Source organism: Chiroxiphia lanceolata, chromosome 24, assembly GCF_009829145.1.
Source record: "Chiroxiphia lanceolata isolate bChiLan1 chromosome 24, bChiLan1.pri, whole genome shotgun sequence".
NCBI lineage: Eukaryota > Metazoa > Chordata > Aves > Passeriformes > Pipridae > Chiroxiphia > Chiroxiphia lanceolata.
In genome coordinates this window covers 692511-720009 of record NC_045660.1, presented here as the reverse complement: position 1 = coordinate 720009, position 27499 = coordinate 692511, and positions in this window count along the sequence as shown.

Below are 27499 nucleotides of genomic sequence, written 5' to 3'. Positions count from 1 at the left end.
CTGCTTCCAGGCTGAGCCCTGGCCCAGGGCCTTTTGATCCTGCTGGGATTGCTCCTGTGCTCCTGAATGTGCCCCTGGCAGAGGTGTCCTGGCAGGGCTGCTGCACTCAGTGTAGCAGTGTTTTCCTCTGTAAACCTACAGCACTTCTAGGAGCAGTGTCCAAGATGCTTCCCTGCACAGTGGACACTTTTTCTGGACACAAGTTCAAGCTGTTCAAAAAGCCTTGGAGCAGCTGTGTCTGCAGAGCAGGGCACTGGGAGAGTGAGCTGGGAGCAGATCTGCAGGTGCAGCAGTGGAAATGCTGCACAGGCTATTCAGACCTTGGAGGACATTCCATGTCCTTGCCAGATAGCATCTTTACCTCTGAGCTGTGTCCTCTTCACCTCGGGCATCCTCTCTCCTCCCAGTCACAGGGACTCTCCTGCCACTGCAACAGGAGATGGGTTTGCACCTTACTCAAGGAGTCTGATCAGATAGTCAGTGCCTCTGGCAGCCTTTGGTCCTTCCTCCTGAGGCTGGAGGTGCTGAGAAGGACATAGAGCCAGGGCTGTGAGCCTGAAGCAGCCTCAGTGTTCATTTGCTTCACAGGTGAGCCCAGGGCACATCAGGACTCCTGGAATTGCTGCTGACCTCGGAACAGTCTCAGCAGAACTGGCTCCATGTTCATCTTAGACTCATTCCTTCCCTTGATGGTTGAAGGAACCCATTAACCCTTTCAGGCTGAAAGTGTCAGAGATCCTGTGGGTCTGCTTTCCATGGCCAACCATGTGGGGACTGTGGCTGCTCACCTCTCTCCTGCCACCCAAAGCTGCTGGGAGAGGTCCATGAGGACCCACAGCCAGAGGTGCTGGTGCTGAGCAGAGCTGCCAGGGAGCACCAGGCCAGCTCCGAGGTGTTCCTAGCAGCCTGATTCATCCCCCAAAGCATGGCCAGGCAAAACCAAGCTTCTGGAGGGGGCACTGAGTGCAAACCACACTTAGGTGGAAGGTGTAAAGATGTCTCACTTTCTCATGGTGCTTGAGGAGGAGATGCTGCTGCAAAACTGATATTTTTGGCATGAAAAAGACTTCATCTTCTTTCCTCCCTGCTCGTAATGACTCATCTCTGAAGTCCACCCTGTTCTGTTCCTTTGTGGGGCTTAGACCTGTCCTGGCAGAGGAAGGGGAGTATGAGAGCTGCCCAATGTGTTTTTTGTGCCCTCCACTCTAGGACAGCAGCAGCAGAGTGGGGTTGCACCACTGTCCCTCATCACCAGTCCATCCCATAGCAGGGATAGTGCCTATCTCTCTCCTCACAGGCTCTGGAAAGGACCCAAACTCCAAACGTGATCACTCATTAGGTGGGACAAATGCCACCAACACCTTAGCTTTGCTCCCACCAAAATGTTTATCTAACAGGCAGCTCTGGAGCTGTTTCACAGACATTTTGGTATTTGGATGCACGTGAATGGGAGGTAACTCAGCTCTTCCCCCCCCAGTCTGCTTGCAAAGGGCACATCTACAGTGTGATCAAACCCTGCTTTGACAAGCTGATGATAAACCCTCCAGGCCTCTGCAGGACATGATGCTCCTAAAAGCTTCTGAAGCACATCCACATGCCAGAGTGAGGGCAGGAGGCTTGTGAATGGGCATCTGACTAAGGCAGCTCTCAAAACCGGGTGGAGGTCCCTTCGGGGGGCACTGGCACACTCTACCATGTAAAGATCCACATGGAGATGCCCTGTGTTACCCAGCAGGTCCCGTTGCAGAAAGCCAGCACCTCAGTGGGCTTGTTTGAGGAGATCTGTACACCTGTGACAAACAGGAATGAGCCCTTGCATGTGCCCCTGGGAAGGGCCAAGTCAGCTGTGCTGGTGTGTGGAGCCAGCAGGCTCTGCAATGCTGTGAGACTCTTCTGCTTGAGGGTTTTGGGTGCAAACCACTGCTGCTGATCCCTGGGAAGATCTCCAGCCCTTCCTGGAGGTCTGAATGTGTCCAGAGAACACAGACACAAGACAGAGAGCCAAGGCCGTGGCACAGAAGATGTGTGAGCCCTTGTGAGTCTGCAGAAGGTGCTGACTGCAGTGCCTGGTGCCCCAGCCAGAGCTCAGCCCACAAACGCCAGAGCTCTGTGGGCTTCGTGACCTCCACTCTCAGAAGGTGCTGCAGGCAGATGTGCTCCCACATCTGGGCACACTGACAACACAGAAACCCTCCGAAACCCCCCCTGTAGACATCAGCAGCCACAGGGCTCATGTGGAGTGTTCCATGGCACTGACCCCTCTGCACGTCCCTCGTGGGATGGGCTGGTGGATCCTTCATCTGGCCCAGACCCCTCCTGCAGCCACAGAGCAAGCCCAGGAAAGTGTTTGCCCCCCCATCAGCCTGACCTTTGTGAAAATACTCCTGCTAATGCCCATACAAACACATAGGGAATCTCTTTGTTACATCAAAGCCTGACATAATTGTATTTTAGTCAAGTGGCAATACATAGTTGAGGGAAAACCATGTGCTGCCTGAGGGATTTTTGCTCTTCTGCAATATCTTGTGGAGAGAAGAGGCATCACTTTCCCTCCCTGCGATGGTCACTTATTTCCAAGGGATACTAAAAGATTCATGGATTTTTTTTTGAGCAAATATTTTACTTCTGATATGTTTCTCACCCAGCAGAGAAACTATCAGCTCTGAAGAGCCCAGGACTTATTTATAAATACCAGCTCTGCTCCAGGCAGGGAGATGTCAGGACTGTCCCAGAAGGGGAGTTTGTTGCTCAGCCACACTTTGCAGGTCTCAGAGACATTCAGGTACACCTGGCTTGTAATCGCTCCATTCTGCTCCTGCTTGGCACCAGGGTTTATCCAAGAAAGCAGTACATTTTATTCCCACAGCAGTTGTTGTGTCTGGGAGAGGGAGTCTCTGTCCAAAATACCCACAGAAATTCCTGACAAAGCAGCAAAATGCTACTGCCAAAACTGATCCCATCCCTTAATTGCCTTTGTGGGGTTCAAAGGGTCCTTTGTTAATGGACAAAAATTCTTCTCTTGGGCCCAGAAGCAATGAAAGAAATGGCAGAACCATGTACCCCAAAGAGTAGATCCTGCTGAATAAAGTCAACATGCTCAATGACTCATTAAACACTTCCAGCCCTTCCAGAGGATCCTGGTCCTCCACCATTAATCCCCAATCTCCCTGGTGTGATTTCTCTGACCTTGAGTTACACTCCTCCTCTATGCAGGTGTGATTTAGGGGCACTGTCTTTGTCACAGCCTTTGCCCCCAGCCATGGTTGCTCCCCAGCTTTAAGCTCCAATGTGCCTGAGGCCCCTTTGCAGGTGTAGGAAAGCATCAGTCCCTCGGGTGGCTTTGGAAATGCTTCTCCCAAAATTTGTGCAGATTGCAGCCAGCACTGTCCTGCTGAAGCAGCGTGAATTCCACCCGTGAGCTGCACAGACAAAGCTGTGGGGTGTGAACATCAGGAGGAGGAAGAAGTGTCTGGATAGGCCAGGTGATCAGAGAAAGCAGCACAGAAACTAATGGGGTTCAAGCCTGCTGTCGTCAACACCCGCCCCAACTCCAGTCCCCATGGCTCCCATCTAGCAGCCCAGAGTTTTCTAAGCCTTTTTCTATAGCCCTTTTTATAGGGTTTTCTATAGCTATAGGTTTGTGGGTTTTTTCCTCTGGGTTTTCCATAGTTTTCCTATAGTTTTTTCAATATTTTCCTCACAACGAGACAGACATGGAGGGGCTGGAGCGTGTCCAGGGAAGGGAAGGGAGCTGGGGAAAGGCCTGGAGCAGCAGGAGCAGCTGAGGGAGCTGGGGGGGCTCAGCCTGGAGAAAAGAAGGCTCAGGGGGGACCTTCTGGCTCTGCAACTCCCTGACAGGAAGGGGGAGCTGGGGGGGTCGGGCTCTGCTCCCAGGGAACAAGGGACAGGAGGAGAGGAAATGACCTCAAGCTGTACCAGAGGAGGGTCAGGTTGGATATTTGGGAAAATTTCTTCATGGAAAGGCAAGCATTGGAACAGGCTGCCCAGGGCAACAGTGGAGTCACCATCCCTGGAAGTGTTCAAAAAACGTGTGAAAATGACCCTTGAGGCCATGGCTTGGTGGTGAACACGGTGGTGGTGCTGGGTTGATGGTTGGACTTCACGATCTCAAAGGTCTTTTCCAGCCGTAACAGTTCTGTGATTCCACGATCCTATAGAAGCTAGGACAGGATGCACATTCCCTTGGGGATGTCTGTGTTGCATGGGGACATCTCACCACGGAGGTGGTGCTGCCATTGCTGCTGGTGAGAAGCACTGAGTGATCCATCAGCAACAACCCATCACAGGAGGACACGCAGCTGGAGCAGCCAGTGGCACCTCTGATAAAAACCCTCAGAATGAAACAGTGCACTGGGCTGACAGCAGTGATCCACACCTTCTCTCCTGGGCAGGTGAGGCTCAGCAGGACCTCACAGCCTTTCCTGCCTGCCAAGCCCCCGGGCTGTGGCTGTGCCCCTGCCCCCTGCCCTGAACTCTATGCCCCACAGCCCCTGGGCTCTGTGCCCCTTCCCCCTACCCTGGGCTCTATGCCCCACAGCCCCTGGGCTCTGTGCCCCTTCCCCCTACCCTGGGCTCTATGCCCCACAGCCCTTGGGCTCTGTGCCCCATGGCCCCTGGGCATTCCTGCACACTCCACTGGGTCAGTGTGTCTGTCCTTCCCCAGAGCTGGCACCAGGTTCAAATGCTGTGGTTAATCAGCAGCTGCAGAGGGAATACTCCTGGAAAAACACGTGTCCCTTCCGATTATGTTTGCTCAGATCACTGCAATGAGCACAGGGCTGCAACACTCCATTATTCCCAGCAATCAAATTAAATTTATGCTCATCACTGAAGAGTCACCGCTGGGAGCTCTGATCACCAGTGTATTATCACTGAGGGGTGGTGAATGACTTCTTGTGTCTGCTTTATCCTCAGTCCATCTTTGGGAACGTCATTTGTGTGCTTTTTAAAGCCATTTTCCCATAGGATTTAGAAAATACCTCTAGTCTGATGTATTGTATAAATGGCTACATGTATAATGTGATTTGTGGTCTAGAGGAGAAAATCTAAGCACTACAGCCTGTTTCCTCCTTTTAAAGACAAACCCAGCAATCTCAAGTAAGCAGGAAGGTCTGGGAGAGCTGCAGAGTGGGGATGGCAGCTCAAGGACCCCCAGGAGCTCAGAGGCAGCTCTTTTTGTGATGTAGCATATGTGGTTAGGTCTGAGATGCCACAACCTCCTGGTCCTTGAGCTGGGAAAAATGTTGTGTTGGAACTTTCAGGAAGAGAGTACAGACTCAGCAACACAAATTATTTGTGGGTTTGTCTCATTTTTGCCATGCTCATATTTAAAAAATTATAACCCCAGTGTCTGAAGGAGATGATTTTGTGCAGGGGTGTTTTATGCCTGCCTCTTCTCTTTCTTCATATAATAACATGTGAAGGTTTTGGCTAACTCTAATCATGTTACACAGAGAAAACAAGGTCCAAAATACATCAAATTCCTACACATTTCATGAAAATGAGTTTCTGTAAGAGGCAAGTACCCACCAGTGTTCCTCCAGTAAAGCTTAGAGATCAAACATTCTTTCATTAACACTTTAAATTACTGAAACAATCAGTAATTGTCCATTTCCTACAGTTTTCCAGTAGGAAAAATCATCCAGAATTTGGAAAATGACCATTACTTATGGGAAACACTAATTTAACCATCAGCCACTGCACTGCAGGACAGAAGAGTTAGAGATGGTAAGTCAGTACCTGCCAGGAGCTTATGGCAACACCTTCTCTTGGTGAAGGAGGTGAGTTCTGTCTAACATCACCAGTGCCTGGAGGGCACCAAGCCCTTGGCTAGACAAGACCTTGGGCAACCTGCTGTAACTTTGAAGCCATCCCTGCCTGGAGCAGAAGATAGCACTAGATAACTGCTGAAGGTCCCACCAGCCTAAGTGTTTTATGGTTGGTTTTACATTCAACCCAAGGTTCTCTCAATCATGAGATTTGGCCACAAATCCATCTCGTTGGGCACCCAGTCTCCCAGGACATTTACTGTAGCTCCATGGATTGGTGCAGTTGGCAGAGGATGAAGTGTGGGGCCCATCCCCTGAGACCTTCTGACACTGGTGCTCAGAGTGCTCTGAGACAGCAACCACCTTCCAGGCTGGGCTCTGGCTGATCCTCTGTGTCCCAGCGGCACCACGGACAGTTTGGAGTGAGGAATGGTGATGGATTCCATGACCTAAACAGCCCCCAGCCTGGGGACAGGCAGGGATTGCACTGTCCGTGCAGCACTCCCACTGCAGTGCCAGCTGAGGGATCAGCCCAGACCTGCAACATTTCAGTAATTATCATTAGCAAATCATCATTCACCATCATCAATCTATTGCACATGGGAAAGTCTTGGTCTCTGCTGAGGCCAGGGGAGAGAGATAAGCCCAGGCTTCATGGACCCTGAGCAAAGCCTCCCCAGAGCATGAGAAAACTGCAGCTCAGCTCTGCTCTGGTCTATCCTCATTTGACGGGACACTCAGGACCTCCCGCGTCAGTGTGACCCAAACAGCAACTGGATTCGGATGTGTCAAACCCTCGTGTTTCCTCAGTGACACAGGAATTAAGTGGTTTTAACCATTCCCTCACAGGGGACCATAAACTTTGTGCAGCCAGTGCTGCAGGAATGTTTCAGCGGAGACAACTCCGATGTTGGCAGAGCAACTGCCTGGTTTGGGGGCAGCACAACTGGGAGATAAATGAACAGGAGCATCTATGCACTTATACATTGATGTTACTGCTATTGCTTGGCTAGAAAAGATTATCCTCTCTGTGTCTGGACTAGTCTAATGCTGGTCTGATCCTGTCTAAACACACCCATAATCTCAAAAGGAAAAATGAATGAAACTCAGCTAGGTTTTCAAAAGTGACGAGCAAAACTGAAAACAAGCAGAGGGAAGCAGGCCAGGATCTTGGTCTGGACTTCTTTTTAATGTATTTTTTTTCTGTTCATACAAAGTGGTTATGTTCACACACAGCTAATATATATTAGCTCACCTGGCATGCAGAGGAAAAAATCTTCAGCACATTAAAATTAGAGCTGAAATTCTGTCTCACCTGGAGACTAGGACAAAACTTGACGCAAAGTCCTGGCCTGCCACATCTGGCAAAATGGCCAGATTGGATTCGGGATCTGAGCTGGAGCTTGGGCTGACTGCAGGGCTTGCAGGGCTGGGAGCTGAGTGCATGACCCTCCCTTCCCTGCCTTCTTTACTGTCAATCAGAAAAACTCTAAACAGCCACAAGTTTTTCTGAAATCTGCCAACTTCTGAAACTTTTCTGCCTGCCTTCTTCCTTGTAACTGGAAGAGCCCAGCTACCTCATCACTGATCTGAGTGTGGAGAAGAGTGTGTTTGTGGCAGAAGAGCCAAGAGCCTGTTCGTTTTGTGAGGAACTGCTGTGCAGTGGATACCTCTAAGTACTAAGAAGAGATGAAAAAAGAACTAGGAGAAGGTTAAAATATGACATCAGATTCTTCCAAAGTTAGAAAATATTATGAGTATAATGGATCTTCCATCCAAACCAGAAATAGAATAGGAAAGGATGTCTTTCATGGAAGTCCACTTTCCTGGACAATCTGGTTTCCTGTAAGAAACAAGTTCTTAGAGTACCCAGCCCCCTGAGCAGGAATGGGGCTGAAGAGCAGAATGAATCTCCCATAGTCCAAAGGGAAATTGTCAGTGACCTGCTTCACCAGTCAGACACACAAAGGGCTGTGGGGCCGGATGAGCCCCAGCCCAGGCACTGAGGGAACTGCCAGAGGCTCCCTGAGCCACTTCCCATCATTTATCAGCAGTCCTGACTCATCCTGAGTGCCCCACTTGGCTTTGGCTTTGCAAATGTGATCCCTATCTACAGGAGGAGATGGAAGGAGGATCTGGAGGAATCTTCCCTCTCCCTAAAAATCCCTGAAAGGAGGTTGTAGCCAGATGGGGGTTGGTCTCTTCTCCCAGGTAAAAAGTAATAGAACAAGAGGAAACAGCCTCAAGTTGCACCAGGGGAGGTTTAGATTGGATATTAAGAAAAATTTCTTCATGGCAAGGGTGGTCAATCCCTGGCATAGCTGTCCAGGGCAGCAGCAGAGTCACCATCCCTGGAGGGACTTAGATGATGTGTAGATGTGTGACTTAGGGAATGGTTGATTGGGACTTGGCAGTCTCAGGTTTACAGTTGGACTCAGTGATCTTAAAGATCTTTTCCAACCTAAATGATTCAATGAAGACCACAGGATCTGGAGAGGTTTCACATGAAGTGGGTCAGAAAATTGGTGAAGCCAAGCCAGGGCAAAATCTCCTTTGCAGGGCAGACAGGGCAGGCAGGATCAGCATGGCACAGTGCACTTCAACTGTGCCAACAGGTCTGGGCAAGAAAGAGAATTCTTTCTTCAGAACAGGTTTCTAGCTGGATAGGTTGGACCAAATTCTGGCTGAAAGGTACCATGATCATTTCCTGGCATGTCCCTGTTGGTCCTTTGCTGTTGCAATCATTTTAAAGAGATACATACACATATAATCATAATTTACTGAGGGGTTTATCAATATTAAATTCAGTCATTGTTGAACCCTACCAACTAAAGTCCTGTGATATTGAAGAAGTGAATTTTATGGAAGTTGGACAAGCAGCTGTATTTACACAAGAAAATAGAAACTTTGTGCTGTTGCAGAAAATGGCAGAAAAGCCCCAGAACAGAGCCCTGTTGTGCTGGGTGTTGCACAAATGTGTGAGTGAGGAACTCCTGCCTGGAGACTTCTTAGTGAAACAGCAAATAAATGGCCTTTTGTCCAAGGGCCTGCCCATGATGACAGAGACAGACTGAGCAGCACCTGGACCTGAGCGGGGGTCTGGAGGACAGGTCAGTGTCCTGCTTGTGCCATTGATCACAAAATCCTAGAATACCCTGAGTTGGAAGGGATCCATGGGGATCATCAAATCCCTGCACAGGACACCCCAACACCCCAACAGTGTGCCTGAGACCATTGTCCAAACACTCCTTGAGCTCTGGCAGTCAAAATTAAAATGTGTCATAGCTCTGGGTTGTTAAAACAGTGGAAAACAAACTCATGGTCAGTGCCACGTATTCACTGGCTGCAGTGGGAATCAAATAGTCTCACTGGCTAGGCAGGTCTCCCTGGCCTTGTGTTTAATAGTTTGTCCAATTCTTCCACATAATGTCACATGGGATCATTCAGAACATGTACAGACCTCATGGCTCTGGACTGAAGGATGGAGACCTGTCTCTGACTCTGAAGCTTTTCTGTGTGTCTGGAAGGAGAGCTGTTCTCCATCCAACCCTGCCCTGACCTCAGCAGTGCAGGAGGAGGAGCAGGATTTCTATGCAGCCACCAGGGCTTTGTGTCCCATCCTGTTGGTTGGGACATCCCCAGTCCAAGCTACAGCTTGAGGCAGGACAACCCCAGCACTGAGTCGGGCTGGCTGGGACTCTGCTGAGCTGAACATAAAAACCCTGCAAGAACAGAGACCTCCTGCCCCCATTGGACACCTCCTGTCACCTGTTCAGGGCTGGGTCACTGCACAGGGAAGAAGTTCTTCCTCCTGTCCACATGGAACTTCCTGGGCATCAGTTCCTGCCCATTCCCCTTGTGCCATTGCTGGGTCCCCCCAGCAGAGCCTGGTCCCTCCTCTGCCCCCTCCCTGCAGCCCCTGACACACCCTGGGGAGGGCCCCTCTCAGGCTCTGCTCTGGAGGCTGAACAGCCCCAGCTCCCTCAGCCAGTCCTGGTCCCAGAGATTCCCTTCAGCATCCCTGCAGCCTCCTCTGGACCTACTCCAGGAACTCCATGACCCTTCTGTCCTGAGGAGCCCAGATTTGGATCATTTGGATTTGGGATGCTTTTCACTGTGAGTGTCTGGTGTTATCCTATTTCCCTAAGTACTATCTGGTGATTTATTCCAGGTATACAAAATCATTTTTCCTTCCCTGAAATTCTGGAGGGTGAATTTAATATTTGTAGGACACAGTATTGTCATTTGATTGAGGGTTTTCAACTTGGTGCTTGTGATTGCAACTTCAGCTATAGTCAGAGGCAACAAACAGCACTTCCTGCTCCCTCACTAAGCCAACAAAAACACTCAGAAGTGTTTTTCAATTTATATGTTTTCTCAAGGAAATACATATTCATAGTAATTTGATATATGAGCTCACATGGGCAAATATATTTGCATAAATACTCAAATGAGAATATTTGCACAAGTAATTAGGACATGATTGTTTTTCACAAGTGTTTATTTGGAAGGAAGTGTTTTTCTACCAAATATTCATGAATAAAAGAGGTCACGAATGCAAACAAGATGATTCATGGGGATTAGTCTGCAAGAAGATTTTCCTGTGTGTCTGTAATATTTCCACTCACCTCTGGTTGCTGTGTAGCCAGTCATCTACAAAACCTGATGAGCTCTGACAAGGCCTTTACAAGTCTGCAGGATCATCTGGAGCATGGATGGAGGCATTACTGCAGGTTCCCTAAAGCACTGAGCTTCTGCCAGTAATTAACAATATAAGAAATAAGAATATTAATTATAGTAAAATAATCCTCTCTCAACGGGCTGACACCTGCTCGTTGTCCCCAGGACACCGCTCCCAGTTAATGCTGCCTGAGCCCATTACGTTGGAACCAAAGGACAGGGCACTGTTGTGTGTCTCACGGACCCAGGAGACTGACAGCAAAGGTGCTGCTGAAGTCTTTTGTTCCATGTAGGAGCACAGCTCGACCCCTGGCACATCCCTGTGCTGGTGGAGCCGAGCGCAGGGCCACGGGGCTGGATCCAGGGTGGCCCTGGCACTGAACACTCTCACCCTCACTTCTGAGGTCTCAAATGCAGTTTCAGGGTCTCAAATGCAGTTTCAAGTGTTAGGGTGCCGATTCCACTCTCTTACAGATGAAAGAGGTCCTCTCAGGATGAATTTTCTTTGTCTTTCAAGGGGATCAGGAGAAGTGTGCAAGGATCTTTGGTCAGAATTTATCAATCTCATGAACCCTCTAACACTGAGGGTTTCTGAGTCATGTAGGTTGGATTTTCAAAGCAGATCAAAGCAGACACTGGCCAGGTGCTTGTGGGAACTGTTCCTCAGTCCTCTGGGATCTTTAAAAACCCAAAGTAAAGCCAGAATTACCAAATACTGGTGCAGTGTGTTTGACCCCTTAAGCGAGTGTAATATCAGCATTGACTTCCTCCTGAGCTTCTCCCCCAAGAGCCACACTCCACCTCCATTGCTGCCTTCTCACCTGGTGCAGGAGCTCCTGAGCACAGAGAGGAAATCCAGCCTTCAGCTGAACCTGTGGAGTGTGAGCACAACCACAGCGTGTTAGCCCAACAGTCACAAAGAGCTCTTAGCAGGGATGTGAGGACCTGGAGGATGCAAAGAAGGCTCAACATGCAACTGGAAAATGGGAAGAAGGAATGGGAGAGCCTGACCTGAGGATAAACTGAGGACTAATCTGGTCCGTAGGTATCTCAGCACTGTCCTCCACCAAGCAAAGTGGTTTGGATGAGGGCTGAGGAAGAGGCTCTGAAGGAGAGATTGGAGCTGGGGTCTGTGGGATTACAGTTTCCTGGCAGCAGTAGGGGAAGAACACAAATGGGAGAGACCATCAAATGTTGGCATTCCAAGAAGGGGAATATCAGCTATTTTTGACTCTGATGGTACTCACGGAACTTTTTTCAGGCACTGGCTCCAAATGGAATGTGTCCAGATAAGGGAGTGATTCAAGGCTCAGGAAATTCACCTACAGGGGTGTTAAAAGTGCTCAACCAAATGGCTTTAATAAAGAAATGAGATGGATACAGCTCATCACAAACACAGGTGGATAAGTGGCAAATTGATTTCCTCTGTGTTGTTAAACTCGTAGTAGAATTCACAACAGGATCCACCGAGTGAAGCTGCAGCAGGGCAAAGTCAGCCTGGAAAGAATGGTTGAAGCAACCGACCCCTGGTCAATCATCATGTCTGAGCTCAGCCTCAGGACACAGCTCTCAAATCTGTTCTGATGTCTCTGGTGCCCAAATATCTGGTTGGATCCAAAGGCAGCAGAATCCAACCTGGCTGTTTGGACTCATTGCTCCTGCTATGCAGGTGCTCGGATGGGTCCAGAAAAGCTTTGCTGATGCAGGTAAAAGCATCCCTGTGGAAACGTGACTGACAGAGTTTGGCCTTTGCAATGAAAAGAAAAGCAAGCTAATGCTAACAGGGTTGTTTCTGTGCCCAGGTGCAGGATATTTTGCAGTATATTTTCCAGTATATTTTGCAGTGTGTTTTGCAGTATATTTTGCTGGTGCAGAAACACTCCCGAAGCATTGCAGTGTTGGAGCACCCGAGGAGCTCCTGGTGTGGCTGAGGTCTCACTGTTCCCTCCTGGTCCCCCATGCCCCTGACATTCAAGGGTCAGTGGGTGCTACAGCTCCTCTCCTGCTGTGCCACCTCCACTGCTCTCCTGAGCCCCCTGGAGCAGCTCCCCACGGGAGATCACAGGCAGATCCACTCCAGTGGCTCCTCAAAGGAAAGCAAACCCAGCAGAGCTGAGGGCCGGGGCGGTGGAGGCAGCCTGGCATGACCTGTACCTGCTGGCACCCCTGCTGCCTCTGCCCAAGACACTTGGCTGGGGCACCAAGAGCTCCTCCAAAGAGGCAAAGTCCTTGTGCTGTTCCTGCAGCCCAAGGATGTGGATTGACAGAAATTACTGAAGTTTACTTGACTCAATGTCCTTTCCAAAGTAAACCCCCTTTACATAACAGCAAGTTGTAGGTTTGGGGCCATTAGTGGCTTTAGGAACTGCCAATATCCTCTGCTAATGCCAGCAGCACCTCACAGCTCATCCAGAAGCAGCTCCAGGGGACAGTCTGGGCTCGGGCAGAGGGAACTGGAGATCTGTGCCCTACTTAGCTGCTGTGTATGTTTTTCAGTAAGTGGGACAGTCGATAACCTGAGATCTGACAGCCTTCAGATCCTGTATGGAGACATGTCAATCATTCTGGCTTATATTAAACATCTTCCCAGGCATCTGGACTACATTATAATATCCCATCAGTGTCAAATTATAAACATGAACCACACATGCTAATCTCTTGATCCTGTCTTATTTCCCTTTCAGACAGTCCATGGAAGAAGGAAAAAAATGTCTTTTGTGAGCATAAGAAAATTATAAACCATGTGTGAGGGAGGGTGGAGTGAGCAGGCACCACCCTGTGTCTCTCCTGAGCCAACTGTGGATTTTGCAATAGATTTGAGAGCGTGTTTGTGGCCATTTTCACTCTCTGCCCAGGTAATAATCATAGTGGAGACATCCAGCAACCAGTAAATGGAATTACAACAGAGGAAATCCTCTGACATTTCGTATGCTTCTCAGTTTGCTTTGTGTGATATGGTCCCACCTCCCCAGAGCTGGACCTGCTGTCCCAGAGGGACAGGGCAGTGATCACAGAGAGGACACTGATCATCACCTTGTTCTGCTCCGGGGCAGCAGTGGCAGCTCCTCAGGAGACACGTGGAAATCACTTGATGGTTCAAACCAACCAACAGTTGACTTTTACATCTTAAAGTAGCTTCTGCTTTATTCTGAGAGTGAATTTAGTGAGGGTAAAGAACATTTTCCTGACAGCTCTGGGGATGGGATTCTTTACATGCAAGATATGCTGCTATAACTCAGCCCCTTTCTCCCACCAGCTCTGCTCTAAGACAGGAGCTGAGGTCAGTCCAGAGGTGGGAATGTCCTCGGAGGTACTCACAGCTCCACCAATTCTGAGACAAGGACAGAGTGACTTGACCAAAGAATACAACAGGAATCTTCTTGCACACCTTAAGGACACGGAGATGGAAGAGCTTGGCAGCACCTTCTGAGAGATGCTCAGCATCCCCAGGGGCTCAGGTAAACCCTGTTATCTCTTTGGGTAACTTCTCCAAGGAGCTGCTTCCTTCCCATGGAGCACCAGAAATTGCCCACAGTGGACCACAGTCCAAGTGGGATCCACCAGGAGGAGCTGGCCAAGTCCTTCCCAAGAACAGTGCTAGAAAACCATAGCTTGAGCCCTGCTATGTCTCACAATGACCTTGAGGTAACCTTGCTCCCCAGTGTGAGAGTAGCAGCAGAAGTTGTTTCAGTCCACTACAACTGGAATGGAGTGGGCAGTTTGCCAAGTGAGTGTCTGCTGGGTTAATCACTGTGCAAATCTAATCAGGAACTGGAATGTGCCAGGCTCATTACCGAAATTAAATTCACCTCCGATTAAAGAGAGAGCTACAAGCTTCCATCACACAGAGATGCCCCCAGGCCACCCCTCCCAAAACTGACATCAAACCCAGTCCTGCTGAACTGCAGCTTTGCTGAGCACTGGAGGGATTTGCAGGTGTGAGGAAGTGAACTGCTGCTTGTGCTTTCCCCCGGGCTCTCTGAGGAGTTTACTGATGCCTTTAATATGTCACCTTGCAAGTTAGGAGTAACTTCAATGGTAGGACTTCCAAGGAGCACTCACCAAGAGAAATCTGGGAGCACAGTAACTGGAACATCTCCCATGGCAGGGTTGTTCCTGTGGTCTGAATCTTTCCTTGAGACCTACGTACCTTCTGTCTCCACTGTGGAGTCCAAATTAAGAAATGAAGTTTGTGATGAGAACAGCAAGGCTGCAAAGTCAAGCAGGTAAAGTGCAGAGACACTGACTGAAAACTTGTTCAAGCTTCATTTGCCCCTTTAGCTCCTATGATTAGACTTGCACAGCCCAATCACATCATCACTGCACATCACAGCATCTCCTCCTCCATCTGGGCACTATCTGATTTCAGGGAAAAACTTTTAATGTCTTAGGTCTAAATATGTGCCTGTAACTGAAATCCAGCTCAGGGGGCTTGGCAGGACTGCAGATGTAACTCCTGACCTGCTTATTCTCTCCATCAGTACTGAAAGAAGAAACAACCCACAAAGGTTAGGGCTTGGCTTTCACCTGGAGATGGCCAAACCTGAAGGCTCCCTGTACACATGTCCACTCACACCTTCCACTGCCTACCCTAAAAATCACAATATTGCCAAAAATGGGGGCTGAACTCCTCCGTCCTCATGGCCAGGAACCAGCATCTGATAACAGACTGCATGGATTACTGGTTCAGGTTGGAAGGGACCACAGGGAATCATCTGGTCCCACCACCCTGCTCGAGCAGGGGTTTTGCTACCAGAGATTGATCAAGGGCCAAATTCACCATGACTCTGCCTCGAGCCTGGCTTAACTGAAGGGGGACTTTATAGCCCTGCCAGTGGCTATTCTGTGTTCTCATAGAGGTGGGTGAGGAACTGATTCTTTTTTTTTTCCAGTTGGATTAGCAAGACATTGAAAAACGTTATTTCATTAGTTTTCAGTGTATAGGAAAATAAATATACATTGAAGAAAATATTTTATTTGACAGCAAAAGGATTTATATCAAACTGGAGTACTGAAGCATTTTGTTTTAGGAATAGTGACACAAAGTATTGTCCATTTGGGGGATTTTTGTTAAAATTAACAATTTGGTGAATGCAGTAGGAATGGTTCAGCCTCAAGGCACATGTTGTGGGTGCCTAAAGCTTCAACTCTGGATGTCTGGGTGTTCTAGATCCCTGCAGAAGCCACAGGAACTGAGCAGAGCTCAGTGGTGGCAGGAGGAGACTTCATCTTTAAACAAAACCTATTTCCCTCCCTCCTAGGCTCATGAGCCCCAAGGTGGCTGTGTCCAAATGCTCTGACCAGTAGCCACAGGTGGGTGTTCAGATTCATCCTTGCTTTGACTCAGAGAAGCATCAGGTTCTCACCAGTTCTCCTGGGCTTATTGTGCCTGACCCACTTCCCTACGACCAGGAGTTCTGGAAGGCAGAATTATTGTGCCATCTTGTTGCAAAGCCTTGCTTTGGCAGTGCCATGTCCATCTGACCTGGCAAGGTGTATCAACCCTGTGATTTACATGTGCCTGGCCTGACAAACACTGCATAGGCAAGACAGAAGGTGCTTGTTGCTGGCAGTATTTGGTCAATGAAATCTCTGAAATCTCTCTGCCTTGAAACTTGGCTCATTGAGGACCTGGCTGGTGACGCTATTCATTTCCAACCTCAGGTGTAGTCAGGATCTCTGGATTAGCTTCCAGATGGCCAAGGAAATGGATTTGTCTGCCCAGACAGGAGCTGGCTGGAGCCTCTCCTTCCCTCCTCACGCCTTTTTTTGCCTGCAGTGTCCTGCAGGCTGTTCCAAGGGGAAGCGATGGCCAAAGACTCCCAGGCAGACACCCAGCTGGGTCACAACCACCTCCCTGCCTGCTGCACCTCTCTCCTTCACCTGTGGTCAAAGAGGTGAGGAATATGCTGGAGGATTTTTATATCAAGTCACTGATCATATTTTACTGTGCTGGGAAGTTTTGCCCATGGTAGACCTCACAGCACGTGATTGCTCTCACTTCACTTGTTCCTAATCTGGGCTTTGTTCAACCTGTCCATGCTCTCAGCCCAGGCCATGTCCAGCCCCCCAGACATGGGCCAGGGGCTTTATTTGCCCCTCTCAACAGGCCCTGCAATGCTAATTCCATGAAGTCTGCAGAAGGAGAAATTTTCAGATGCCTTGAAAGTTCCTGCAAAACCCCTCCTTCCTTCCTTCTCTGTTCCTTTGCAGAGGACGCTCCTGGGTGACTCTGGCATGAGGATGGACCTCAGGCCAAAATTTCTTCTCTGACCTGTGTCCCTGCAGGGGAACTGCTGGGACCATTCCCTGCCTCCTGCAGCCACCCTTCCCTCTCCAGAGGGTCAGCTGGGGCAGTGGCTGGATCTGAGGCTGCAGCAGCTTCTGCTCTCCACCTGCCACATCCTCCCTCCCTCCCTCCCTGAATTTGAACATCACTCTCTTGGGTTTTAGGCCTTTTTCCTACGAGTGATGTTCCCATCAGTGTGTGGGTCTCTCCTGGGGTGTTCATGTCACCTCTTCCAGCCTGTGTTTCCTGTCCCATAGATTTCACTGAGGATCTCTTTGTGGAGGACAAGCACCTGCAGGTTCTATTCTCAGCTCCAAAGTTAATTGCTGGTATTGCCTCTCTTTAGCCCCAAATCCCAATGCCAGTCTTCCCTGAGCCCAGTTCCTCTGGGTTATTTAGCACAGAGTCTCAGCAGCTCAGTGTGCTCTGGGTGGCTTTTCCAATGTGGAGACACTAATTCCTGCTGGCCTGTGGAAACCTGGAGATCCCCACCCCGACTGGTTATTGCACTTGGATACCTATTGGATCCTCTCCAGGCTTCAATCCTGAAGCAGGAATCCCCAGCCCTGCATAGCCACTGTACACGTCAGACCTCGGGGGGGCTGGTGCTCATCTGCTCCATGAGCTGCTGCCTCAGCTGTGCTCTGCAGGAGCTCTCTGGTAGCACAGTTGGCTGTGGAGAGTCAGGGCTGCTCCTGCTCCCTGCCTGCTGAAGGGACAGTCCTGCCTTACTCTGAAGTTCTGCTCCTGCTGCCTCTTGTATTGACAACTCCACAGGGAATTTCCTCAGCCCCTGAGGCTGCTCAGGAGCTGGAGCACAAGGAGCAGCAGGGCAGAAGGAGCTGGAGCACAAGGAGCAGCAGGGCAGAAGGAGCTGGAGCACAAGGAGCAGCAGGGCAGAAGGAGCTGGAGCACAAGGAGCAGCAGGGCAGACACAGCTGAGCTCCTTCCACAGGTCAACAAAGAACCATTCAAAGAGCAAAGCTGCAGGGCTGGGGGGGATCCAGAGAGCAGGTTTGAGGTGGAGCCCGAGGAGCCTTCCAGGGTGCTGCGAGGGATGCACAGACCTTGTTAGGAGCAGAGAGCTCAGCGCTGCCCCAAGGGTTAATTAGCAGCATCCTTTGCCTTTGGAGCTGTTCATCTAAGCACTTCCTTGTGGAGGGACAGCCACCTTTGTTGCCTGGATACTGCCTTGCCGGGGCTTTGAGGGAGATACCTGGAGCTTCATTAGAAGAGGATATTAGTGGAATTTTCAGGTTTAGCTGCACTATGTAAATTATCACCCGGGGCAACCCCGAGGCAAAGCGGCTGCCGGTTACTATCAGCCACACATCACATCCGTGCTCTGACAAGACAAATAAGGGTAATTGTCTCTCTCCCCTTAATCGGAGGGTGTGATTAGCTGGAGGAGGCCCTGGCCAGGTGCTCACCAGCATTATCAAGCTCAGCGACCTGAGCATCCCTGCAGACCCCTGGGCTTGGCAGCGAGGAGTGGCCAGGTCCCACACCCCTCAGCTGTGGGCAGTGAACAGCAAGCAGGTCCCACACCCCTCAGCTGTGGGCAGTGAACAGCAAGCAGCCGTCTCTCGTGGCTGGGAGGAAGGTTGCAGGGACTATAATCGTTAGAAAATAAAGAAGACCTGATGAAATCGTGGTTTGTTCCTGTTTTTTCCCATGTTCCCTGGGCTGTACTTGCGCTGGGAGGCTGCATGGACAGCTCCTGGAGCAGGGATGTTGGGTGCTGAGCTGGGGCCAGTGGAACTCCAGCTGTTGAATTGCTGAGCCAAATACTACTCGGATGCTTTGTGGGACCATCTCTTTTACCGTGATGCCTAAAAAAGTATCTGAGGGAATTATTTAAATAAAAAGCCAACCTTGGCCAGTTATGGTGTAGGCAATAATCCCTGTTCACATTCCTTGTGGCTCCCACTAAGAACAGAACAAGGAACATTTCAGCACCTCTGCATGAAGACATGGAGAAAAGAAAGACAAACTCTGATGGCTGTTGACTCACGGCTTTATAAAACCAGCTGAGTAAAAGGCTGGTCCTACACACAGAGCAGTAACCCCTGATCAGTGCAGCTGCAGGAGCCAGACAGAAAGGACTTGTCCACATGTGTCCATCTGGCCTTGCTCATGCCTGAATGTGTGTTGGACCCTGAAAATCCCCTTAGCTGTTGGACCCAGAGATGCAGCAACATCAGCATGAGTGCAGATCCTCAGCAGCAAAGCCCAGCCTGCTGTGCCAGTGTTAGTGTCACCTGCCACAAATGCCACCTCATCTGCCTCCACAGGGTCCCTCTGGGAACACTTCACTCCCTCTGAGTGCACCAAGGGAGCAGCAGCTGCTTTTACCTTGGCAATGCCCAAACCAGCCCTGGAGCCAGCCCAGGGCAGGGAAAAGGGAGCATCTCACACCTCTCTTGCAAGGATTGTTTGGAAGGGAGATGCTTGGAATTGCCCTTGCTTGTCAAGTACCTTCTCCATGAGGCTGTGAAGTTGTTCTGCAGCTCACCTTTCCAGTCTGAGGTGTATTTGATGTTGCTGATGCAAAGTGAAGGATCTCAAAGGGGTCCCTACAAGGGACTGAGAAGGACTTGAACCCAGCCTGGGAAACTGAGCTCAGGAATTGATCTGGGAAACAGATTTTTTGAAGTGGAGATGTATGTCCTTGGTGGCTCTGTCTCACATCACCTCTCCATCATGCTCTCTGCACTTATGGTGAGTGAGATACCCTGGAAGATTTTCCCTGACTTACGAAGAAGAAGGACATCCTCCTCCTTCTCCTCCTCTTCCTCCTATTTCAAGGATAAAACTCCAATTAAACTGGGCCTGAGTTGTCTTTTTCCTCTCCTACACTCTGCAGTCACCAACTTCTGCTCACTGCATGACCTAAAGTCAGACAAAATGACCTTAAGGAGAGCCATCAGCAAAGTAAATAACCAGCCACCCTTGTCCTTTCTCTCCACTGGTGCCTGTGCAGGCAGGACAGTGCTGGAGTCTGACCCTGCTGTGGGTCTGAGCAGGGGGATGGGCAGAAAAAGAGGCAGATGGAGCAACAGCCTTTTAACTGGAAGGCAGTACAGGTGATTGTGAGGGTGTATGTTCTCATTAGAACAGAGGATGCTCTGCAGCAGCTGTGCCAGAGCATTTTGGAATGGGGAGCAAACCTGGGCATCAGCCTCTGTCACAGGGCAAGCACTGGCCAAGGTGAGACTTATCTTGGCCAAGGTGACCCTCACTCGAGTGCCTTCCAAAAGTGCAAAATGTTTCTGACTGTAAAGTGAAAACCCATCTGAGTTCTAGTGAGACCCTGAGACACTTTCCCATACTGATTCCTTCCCTGCTGCCCCCAGGGCACAACCACAAGGGTTTGTGCTGCCCAGTGGTGATGGTGACAACCTGGGTCCAGCTGGGACAGCTTCCAGTTTAAAAGCCTGGAATATTCACCTGGAGACTGTGGGACTTCTGAGCACTGACTGAACAAGAAACATATCAATCATTGGAAAACGGTGCCAGATTTCACATTTTGAAATGGGTTTCCCTTCTCTTGTTGCAACAGAATCATAGAATAGAAACACAGAATCAATGAGGTTGGAAAAGACCTCCAACACCATTGAGTCCAACCTGTGACCATCCCCCCCTTGTCCCCCAGCCCAGAGCACTGAGTGCCACGTCCAGGCCTTCCTCAGACACTCCCAGGGGTGGGGACTCCACCACCTCCCTGGGCAGCCCCTGCCAAGGGCTGACCACCCTTTCCATGAAGAAATTCCTCCTGATGTCTAACCTGACCCTCCCCTGGCACAGCTTGAGGCCATTTCCCCTTGTCCTGTCAATGTACTTATGTATGTCTCTCATTAATGAAGTAGCACAAGATCTCCAAACTCCTGCACAGTTATGCTCATGTATGTCTCAGTCATTGGCTTCATTAGAATAATTTGATGCAATTAGAGGCACTTCTGTTCTTTTCCCCTGGAAAATACCCATCCCAGAGTGATCCCTAGCAAACTGGCTGGGCAGCTTGTGGTGGTTACTGCAGGACACTGATGCTGCAAGTTGTCCTTCACAGATGAGATTGATGGCCCCATTTACAGCTTCTACACACTGCTTTCCTCCACCTATTGATGGTGGTTTGATCTCCTGCACTAAGAGTTGTGTGAGAATTTTGTGGTTTGTTCTTCTGGGTTAAGGTGGATGACTCTAGCTGTGTCTCCTCACGCCATGAGCAGAGATTTTCAGTTTTGGATGGATGATGTGTTCTGTAAGGTGACTTGTCCCAGCATCCTCCTCCTGTTTAGAGACACCATTTTGTAGTAGGGTCTTGAACTCCCGGAGCAGAGGTGTCAGAGTCATGAATCAGCCAGGCCAGCTGACACCAGGATCGATTACAAAGTTACTGCTCCCTGAGTGTCCTCTCATCTGCTACACATATATCAGTTTATTTCATTTTGCCTTAAAATGTAACTGTACAACGCACATAAAGGATGATGCAGTGACTCATCACCAGTCCAACCATCCACGTGCTGGGAGTTCAAGGAGCAGAGACCTCATTGATCCCCCCTGACAGCCAGAGCAGCTCTGATCCAGAGCCTGGAGAACACTCTGCTTCATCAGAGGAACTGAGTGACACACACTTAACCAAATTCTCATAAAGTCTTCTAGAAACCCCACCACTCAGTCAGTGAGACCAGTCTGGGTCTAATTCTAGGGAAGATTTCAGAATGAGTACAGACAATCACAGAATCTCCTGAGTTGGAAGGGATCCATAAGGATCATCTAGTCCAACCCCTGGCCCTGCACGGACACCCTAGCCATCCCACCCTGGCCCTCAGAGCATTGTCCAAACCCTCCTGGAGCTCTGGCAGCCTTGGGGCTGTGCCCACTGCCCTGGGGAGCCTGAGCAGTGCCCAACCAGCCTCTGGGGGAAGAACCTTTGCCTGAGATCCAACCTGAGCCTGCCCTGACACAGCTCCAGCCGTTCCCTGGGTGCTGTCCCTGCTCCCCCAGAGCAGAGATCAGAGCTGCCCCTCGGGAGGAGCTGCAGCCCCCACTGAGCTCTGCCCTCAGCCTGCTGTGCTCCAGCTGCACACACCAAGTACCCTCAGCTGCTCCTCATATGGCTTATGACAAAGCAAGAAAGCAAAATGAAAAGAAAGGCTCGGGGGAAAACAGTACATCAGAGAGCACATCAGACTGTGAGAGAAAGAAAAGATGACCTGTTATCCAAGGTTTATCCAGCCTCATTGTCCAGAGGCGCTGGGGCTAGAACATACAACTGCCTCAGGTCCAAACTCTCCTGTGACATTCCAACACAGCTGCAGCACCTCCAGCTCCTCCCCCCCTCCCGGGGGGCTCACCAAACACCAGGTGCAGAGACTGAGGGGCTCTGGTCACCCAGGAGGTGCCAGCAGTGCTGGGCAGAGCCCCTGCAGCCCCGTGCTGAGCTCACTGCACACAGCAGCACAACCAGACACTGGGGGAGGTGAGCTGGTTGGTTTGGCACACGTCCTGTCCTCAGGGCAGAAATAAAAACCACTTGGAAAAGTGTCCTTTAATTTTTAGAGCCTGGCACAGCCACACATACACTTTTCAGCACCTCTGGAAGCAGTTGTGTTTAACTGCCTGTGCTGAGCAGGAGACTTCCAGCTCTGCTCTGTTACTGAACAAATCGAGTTCCAGCCTCGCAGCAGCTGTGACAGGAGATTCCCGATGCACCTTGGCCATTGTCCTGCAGCCCCTTGCACTGGCAGTGCTGCCCATCTTGCCTCGAGGCAAGCAAAAAGCTCATCCTCTCTCTGTTCCCCTCCGCCAGCACCGAGTGAGCGTTCGGTGGGATGAGCCTCCTCTGCCCCTCTCCGAGCACTTTGTTCTGGCCCCTGTTGCTGATGGATGTTCCGTGGCCAGTACCAGGTAATCATCAGGACGCGTTTGAGCTCTCCCTTTGAACGCGGGCCCGCAGAGCTCGGGGGTTCCTGCAGGGACGGGAGCGCAGCAGCGCTTCAGAAATTGCCTCCCTCTTGTGGTGGCTGCGCTGCTCCCGAGGTCACACGGCCTTCAAACACAGGGGGATTTCTAATGCTTGGCCTTCCACAGAACATTAGAGGAGGAGAGCGGCGGTGCTGGGTGGGTGGGAATCCCAGGAGCTGTTGCTGGTGAGAAGCGTAAGCCCTTCAGTAGTCCCTGCTCTGCTGATATCAGGGATGGCACCCGGGAGCTCTGGGAGGAGATGTACCCAGAGGACTCGGCCCCAGGTGGAACAAGAAGGTGAGAGGAGCTTAAAAATAGATCAGAGAGAAAAAAAAATAGATAAGAGATTAAATGTGCAGCTTTGGGGTGATGATCACAGAATCTCCTGACTTGGGAAGAACCCACAAGGACCATCCATCCAACTCCTGGCCCTGCACAGACACCCTAGCCATCCCACCCTGGCCCTCAGAGCATTGTCCAAACCCTCCTGGAGCTCTGGCAGCCTTGGGGCTGTGCCCACTGCCCTGGGGAGCCTGGGCAGTGCCCAACCAGCCTCTGGGGGAAGAACCTTTGCCTGAGATCCAACCTGAGCCTGCCCTGACACAGCTCCAGCCGTTCCCTGGGTGCTGTCCCTGCTCCCCCAGAGCAGAGATCGGAGCTGCCCCTCGGGAGGAGCTGCAGCCCCCGCTGAGCTCTGCCCTCAGTCTGCTCTGCTCCAGCTGCACACACCAAGTGCCCTCAGCTCCTCCTCATGTGATCCCTCCTGACCCTTCACTGTCTCCATGGCCATTCTTTGGACACTCTCTAACAGCTTTAGATCCCTTCTATATTGTGATGCCCCCAGGACTCAAGGTGATGCTGCACCAATGCAGAGGATGTCCTCCAGAGGTCAAAGGAGGCTGAGTCTGAACATCCCCTTCAGCTGCAGATCCCTGTGGAAATGCAGGAGCCGTTAAATAACAAAGCAAAGGCAGATCCTCCACGAGGGCAATGCCAACACATCTTGCAAGTGTTGCACTGAGAGCAGAGATGCTCAAGGGTGCACACAGAGGAGATCACAGAACAAGGCAAGGAAAACTGGCAACAGTTTGACAAAAAACTCAAACCGGACCTGCACTGTATTAACTGCAGAGCTGAATGTCCCTGAAACGTGTCCTGCAAACAGGGAATTCTGAACAACTGCCACAGAAAGGAGCATTATGCAAATATATGCAAAGTTATCAAGGCTATGTAATCACAGGCAGTGACAATGCAGACAGCAGGTAAAATGTTCACTGTAACAATATCCTAAACAAGGGAAAGAAAGTAGTGGAGGAATTAAATGGCAACAGACACAAACTTAAACTAAACTCAGGATGCTCAGGTGGTGTGTGGGCAGAGCCAGGTTACCCAGGAGAGTGAGAATGTGAGTCAGAGAGCAAATCAAACCCTGAAATACCAAGTCATAGGGAAAACAGAGAAGTTCCCAGTGACAGGGATATAGTTTGCAAAATGTGTGTTCACAAGGGGTGGGTCCACTTGGATGCAGGGTCACTTTGGGCATTGAGAAGGTTTAAGGCCAACCAGCTCTCAGACATTTGTTTAGTCAATGAGGCAGCTGGTTGGGCTCCACCCTTCACCCTGAAGAGATCAGGCTTTGCAGGAACTAAAATGCAGAGGGGACAGCACTGTTCCAGGGCTGTTCTGTGGTGGCTGGATACCTGCAGTGATGGCCCTGGGAAAGGGTTGTGGCCCTCACAAGCAATCTTGTACAGGTACCAAAAGATGCCAACACTGGACCACTAAGGCTGGGAAGAGCTGCAGAACAGCAGCTCAGTGCTTCAGATGTCCAGACAATATTCTGTTCTTATCAAAGTACCAACTACCCTATATTTGATGGGTTTCACATCCTGAAATGGCCCCCAGTGTCCTATTCACTTGTGCTTCAAAAGCAGCACCTGAGATCTCTTCAGGAAGACTATGTTGGAAAAGTCATGGAGAGCCGTACCACAGTGATACCAGTCATCAGCCAAGGTCCTTGGGACTGCATTGTACAGGGAGGATAATTATGAATTCAGGCATTGCTGTATGAAGATTAATTAATTAATTACAAGCCTAGAGACTGGTAGCCTTAATGTTGGGCAGGGTGCCATGACATGAAGCTCTCTGTAAACAACAACATGGAGCAGAAGACACACTCTGCCCAGAACTCAGCCTAGGCAGGAGGCAGGAGATGGGAGATCTCTGCAGCTCAGCACCTTTTTGAGGAAGGAGGTTGAGTGGGAATGTCACTCCTGAGCAGGGCACAGCATGGGTTTGTGCTGCCTGCCCTGCTCTGAGGAATAAAGCCCAGAGTGGGCTGTGGGAATCATAACTGATGCTTCATCATGACAGGAGCTGTTGGAAGCTGACCTGATGCCAGCCAAGATGGGCTGGTGGCTGGAAAGGTTGTGTTTTAATTGCTCCATGGGCCTGTGGATCAGATGGAGGAGTGCAAAGGACATGCAGAATGGGAGAAGGAATTGCTGCCTGTCTTTTCATCAATGAAAAGATGAAACCCGTGTGTGGGAAAAGCCAAGAAGAGAGTAGGAAGGGGAATGATGCAGTGTGGGTGCTGAATTCCTGTACAGTCCTGGGAAAAGTTTCCTCTATCCAGCACCAGGGACAGAGATGGAGGCAAATAGACATCCTTCTCCTCCTCCTCCTCTGTCACTGGGGCCTGGGTGGTGCTGGCTGGCTCTTTGTGGGTTGTCTGGTTCAGGTGTAAATGCTGAGCATCCACTGTGTCTTTTAAGAGCTTCTCCAGATCAGGTTGCCAAGAATGATTGAAGATATTCAAACTAAAATTTTCTTCTCTGTATTCTGTCCCATCTCTTCCACTTGCAAGTCCAAGCATGCTTATCCCACAGAGTGCCCTCAGCTGTTTCTGTGGGGCCAAACAGGCAGAACTGAAGCAGCAGAGGCAGATGAGCTCCATGACTTCATGGAGAGCAACATGGACAACAGTTTCTCCCTCCCTGCTGCAGGATGGGAGAAGGAAGAACTGGATATGACACAGAATCTTCCTGTGCGGGAAAGGGACTGTGCTCTGAGAAATCCAGCCACCCATCCTGGCACCTTCTGCATCATACCCATTATCCCCACGATGGTGTGAGCACCCCAGGCCTTCTCACAGCCCCCTTATTTCATGCAGCACAGGAATCACTGGGGATTTTCTGAGGAGACTTCCAGGGAGGGAGAAGTGCTGCTCCCCTTGCTGATCTGAGAGTGCCTGGGATCAGAGACAGCATCCAAGGAGTGTGTCAGTGGGGGGTTCTCAGATGTCAGTCCAAGAGAAGTTCAGCTAAACTGACTCCTGAGTTCAGCAAGGAGCAGTGAGTTGCTGTGCTGAAGGACCTGGCCACCACCCCAAGGAGCACCGCATGGTCACCCTTTCTGAGGCACAGGGGTCTCAACTTCATTCACTCAGCCTGATGATTTCCTTGAGGATAACCCAACGAGCTGGAGCCAGGCCAAATTAAGCAGATTTTAGCTGTGTCCAGGTACTCCTCAGAGGTGAGGACTAGTTGAGCACTTGCCAGCAACCACAGCTGCCAGGAGTCCCAAAGAGCTGATGAAGGGCAGGATTTTTGCAATACTTGGCAGTAAGGCCACGGTCACCAGGGACCATTTCAAGTTTGCCACAGCTGGGAGTCCATGAAGGACTCAGTAATAAGACCATGGATTGTGAATGTGGCTTCTCGAACACTTCCCATGGAAACACTGGGCACAATCCAGACAGATGTTAAACCGCTTCACATCTCCCTGTGGTGAGGCTGGTTTTGGACCATCAGGAATGACTTCACAGTTCCTGGATGTGTCATCAGTAAGAACCAAGAAACTTTCATCAGGACTAATAACAGAGCTTCCTTTTAAAGCACATTTATGGGCAGAGCATTCACATTTGTGGTTCAAAATGGTTTGAACCATGCAGGCAGTTTCTCCAGGGGTCAGCCTCACTGCTTGCAGCTGAAGCACAGCCCAGACTGGGACTGGGGCTGTAGTTTTCACAAGCTGGTCACTGAAAATAGGCCAGTTACAGAGAAGTTATTCTACAAACCCCTCACTTGGAGGTGGAATGATGTGATCTGATGTTCCTAGCATCGGCCAGGGCAGTGCACCAGCCTTGGCAATCAGTTCTCCTGGCTTGTAAACACGTGTGTAATCACAGTCCTCACCTGGACAGGTTTGCTCTTTAAGAGAAGGACCAGAAATAGCTTTTAGCCTGGCAGATTCTGATTGCACCTCCACAGAGGTAATTCTGGGCTGCCTTGGCTTCGTTAAGGGCTCCCTGCCCCGTTTGCCCACGGCAGTGGATGGCACAGGGCTGGCACAGTGACACGTACCCCTGACCCTCCCGGCAGCACGTGACTCACAAAGCTTCAGTGCCACAAAGCAGCACAAACATGTAGCCCTTTATTATCTCTTTTCACCCAGATGAATGAACGCTGAATCAGATGTCAATAACTGCTTGGCATTCCTGGAGATCTCGGCATGCTGCTGAGTTTATCTCCCTACAATTTCCCTGTTGAGAAAGCAACAAAGGGCCTCAGCACCCGCTGCCCTGTGCAATAGGAAGCTGTGGTAGAGGTTGAGCAATCCAAGGAATGCTTGAAACACCCACTTGAGTTTTGGCTCTGGAGCCTCCTGTTTTGCCTTTTCTCTGTGTTCTCTTGGATAGATGTTTCAGTTTCTCAATTCCTGCCACTTGGCCTCAGTGTTTGCAGTATCCTCCTCTCCTTGCCAGAAGCCCAGT